Consider the following 4,538-nt stretch of genomic DNA (forward strand, 5'->3'; position numbering starts at 1 on the left):
GTATCTGAGGTGGCTCAGTTTTCTCAGCTTAGTCCTTACTTCACTCCTCAGTTCCTTAATATTCTGGAGGAGGCACTGGCCATGTACACAAGTAAACAGTCACGTTACGGCAAATGTTCCACACCGGTTCCGCACACGCTCACATATGCTTGCATGCACACATACACCCACCCATCTTCCTCCTCTTAGAAGCTAGCTCTATTTTTAGGCCTCCTACAGGGACGTGAGGGTTTCTCTCTTTCTGCATGTCTAATGGGGGCATGATTCCCAGCTGGTGACCTCAGACATTTCCAATGCGGATAATGGGAAGACCAGAGGTCCGGTCAAAGATTTGAAAAGTAAAACCCTGGAACATTACGCTGTTAAAAGTTCCTGTAAAAACTACAGTATCTTACTGGCAGCAGTTTGCCAGTAACTTACTGTAAATTAAACTTACAGTAAAAATACTGTATTACTATTTACAGTACCATTTAACATTTTACCGCATAGTATATTTTACTGTAGTTTTACTGTAATTCATTGCCCACCTTTTCTATTTACTGTAAAATTGTTACTGTAGGTAACCCTGTAAGGTCCCCATAAATAACAATAAAAAGAAGCAATGACAACTGTTTAACTTTTTTTATTTTGTTTTTAATCGTTCAATTGTAAACTTTTTTTTTTTTTTAAACATTTGTTTGTTGATTTTTCAGTGACATAAAATCAAGAGGTAACAATTCGGGAGTCAAAACAGTGTCCAAAACAACTGACAAAAAAGAATAATGATAATAATAAAATAATTGAAATCAGATAAAGAATAATAGTAATAATTTGAATAGTAAAAAATAAGAATAAAATGAGTACAAAATAAATAAATAAATTTAAAAAAAAAACTACAACCCCCAAGAACAAATAAACAGAACAACACAAAAACACAGAATGGTCACCCACTGCAAAATAAAAGCCCAATATGTTGAATTACACAGAGATAAAATAAAAATTAAATAAAAAACATCCATGCTACAAATTCAATTGTAAACTTTTAAACATAAAATTTTCATGAACACCAAGAACACATTCAGTCATAAAAACTCCATTCAATCTATTTACAAAAGTCCTTTCCTCTAGTAGACCAAAGGGCTGTACAGTAAAAAACAAAAAACAAAAGCCTTTCTGTGATTGGTCAGGTTTCGGGCTAATTTTTTATACAGTATTTCGATTTACAGTAAATGAAAAATACTGTATTTTAATGGTGCCAGGGGGATATTTCCCACAATGCAACTTTAAAATACAGTAACATACTGTATAACTGTCCAGAGGTGGACAAAGTACACAACTCTATTACTTGAGTAAAAGTAAAAGTACCACTGGTCAAATATTACTCCGTTACAAGTGAAAGTTCTAAAAACTGATTTTTACTTAAGTAAAAGTACAGAAGTATTTGTTTTTAAAAGTACTTAAGTATCAAAAGTAAATTTCCTTTTTTATGTCAATGCATTATTTTATTATCGTTGCATTGTTGTATAAATGCACGCTATGCCATGGTGGTTTAAGCCAGTCAGTGATGCTCCATCCGACATGCTAGCATAAGACCACCTTAAACTAATTTCTTTACATTTGTGTAGAGTGTGTAAAGTATTTAAATTTTACATTTCTTTTATAAACGTTACAAAGCTCTTTACAAAGCTGCTGTCACTTTAAGGCTGAATGCATGGACCCTATACTCTGATACGCATACGATATTCTCTCTCTGTTTACTCTTCTCTTTCTCCCAGACATTTACATTTGTGAACCTTTTATGAGACATGCATCAAAGTGTATGCCAACTAAACTAATCTTTAATATTTTGAGAAAACTGAAACATACTTTTTAAGTACGGCACACTGCGCAGAGGAACCGCCTTCTTCCATTTTGCTGTAAACTGATCAGTGTTCAAAAAATGTTGGGAAACTTCACATGACCCTATACAAGAGTGATTACTGATAGGCTGTCTGCAAAAAAAAAACTTTTAAAGAAGAAAAAAATCATCCACCGACTTTAAAAGCTGCTACAGGAACGACTTTCTACTTTGAGGATCTTGATAGAAATGTAGTGGAGTAAAAAGTACGATATTTGTCTTTCAAATGTAGTGAAGTTAAAGTAAAAGTATCCCTAAAAAATAATACTCCAGTAAAGTACAGATACTCAAAAAGTGTACTTAAGTACAGTACTCAAGTAAATGTACTTAGTTACTGTCCACCTCTGCCTACAGTAAAATACAGTTAAATACTGTGAAATTTACAGAAATTGCTAACAGTGTACAGTCCAGAAAGTTACACTAAAATGTGTTTAGAGGTATTCTCTGGACATTCGTATCATACTTCCATGTGAGGTAAGTGTAAATGAGGCAAATTTATCATATATAATGTAAATGCATCACCTATAATAATATCTGTATATATAAGGAAATGATATACAAAGGAGGATGATAGGTCACTGAGGTTTAAATTATAAGCACTGCAGAGCCAAATGACATGCTTCTCCACCTCTGTGGATCTAATGGGTGGTGGGGTATGCATTGACGTCACTTTCCCGCCGGAACACGCCCCCTCAGCCGGACTGAGTGGCGAAAGAGCTGCTGCATGACTGGGTTTAATAGGGGAAACTGCGAAAACGTGAGTAAAACAAATGATTTTCAGTTTTAATTAAAGGTTGGACTCGATATAAGTGTTCCTTACAACTTACCACAGATCCAGTGATCCAATGATATTGTCATGAAGCCAGGAATGTGTTTTCTGATGTTTATGTGAGCCAATGTTTTTGCCTGTGAACGCTTTATATAAATACAATATAGGTAGGTCTAAATCGGGTGATCAGTTATATCAGTGTTATATATCGTCCAGCCCTAAAACTTGTGCGTTTTTGTCAGTGTTTATTTAAAAACATAACCGTTCTTTTCGCGCTTTCGCAGTTTCCCCTATTAAAGGCACAATATGTAAGATTTTTGGATTAAAATAACTTCTAGAACAATGTCATATTTTGTTGACTTGTGTACTTATATTATCCCAAATGTTTCCAAGAATGTTTAAATCCACAGAAATAAGTGATTTTAACCAGGACACGGACCGCTCAATGACATCATACTCGCGTTACCCTTAGACACACCAAAGCCGCTTTAATATCTGATGTGTTTTATTAGACAGGAGAGCAGCTGTTTGGATCATTGATGGACAGAAACTGATCATTGTTCTCCAGCTCAACACAGTTAGTCTTATTGTTTAAATCTGGTGTTGTTGATTTACCGCACAGAGTGCCATGTTTTACCGCCTAATATCATCTCTCACTGCAGTGTGAACAAGTGTCTCATAGCAGTGCCGAGTGAACGCTCAGAGTAGCATTATAACATCACTCTCACACACTCAGATGTGTGTGATATGATAAAGCAGCGCTGCGTTCCCCACACACACATGAGCGGAAGAAGCGGAAGCGCTCGGCATAATAAAAGCTCTGTGAAATCAAGACGTCATCAAACTACGCCTTTGTTTTTAATAAGCGACCTCTAGCGGCAAAAATAGCATATTATGGCTTCAAAGGTGCAGTGTGTAAATTTTAGCGGTATCTAGTGGTGAGGTTGTGAATTACAACCGCTCATCCCTCCCTTTCAAAGCACATTGAGAAGCTACGGTGGCTGACACTGGACAAACAAGTCGTAGTCTGAGACAGCAGAGAGTGACTAGCGATCTGTAGAGCAGTTTGTCCGTTTAGGGCTACTGTAGAAACATGACGGCACAAAATGGCGGCTTCACTGTAAGGGGACCTGCAGTGTGTGTAGATAGAAATTAGATTAGATTTGATTAGATTCAACTTTATTGTCATTACACAAGTACAAGGCAACGAAATGCAGTTTACGTCTAACCAGAAGTGCAATAGCAGCAAGTGCAGGATATACAACGTTTGCATAAGTGCAGGACATGGATATGTACTGAATATATATAAATATATCTATAAATAGAGAGATGGTTATTACTATAAACAGAATTTACAGGTGAATATGTACAGTGAATAAATATACAGATGGCTATTACTATAAACAGAATTTACAGGTGGATATGTACTATGAATATAATATAATATACAGATGGCTATTACTATAAACATAATTTTACAGATAGAGGTATACAATGATATGTTAGGCTAAAATGAGGAATATGGCAGTGGATTATGGTAGTGCAATAAATTATGGACAGAAGCTATCCGAAAAAAGTGTAAAAGTGCAGTGGAAAGTGGTTGCATATTACAAATGGCTCATTCTAAGGTAATAAAATCATAACGGTACATTATATAAGGTCTTTATACTCCACTGAAAACACAGTTATGTATATTATATTGCACTTCTGTCAATAGATCCTCAAAAATACTACACACTGCACCTTTAAATCCAGTCATGCAGCAGCTCTTCTGCCACTCAGCCCGGCTGAGGGGCGTGTTCCGTCGACAAAGTGACGTCAATGCATACATCCAGAGAGGAGGAGCTGGACTTCAGGCTCCGCCTATGGCTCCGGACTCATCCAATAGATGGC

Source organism: Gobio gobio (assembly GCF_949357685.1).
Source record: "Gobio gobio genome assembly, chromosome: 12".
Taxonomy (NCBI): Eukaryota; Metazoa; Chordata; class Actinopteri; order Cypriniformes; family Gobionidae; genus Gobio; species Gobio gobio.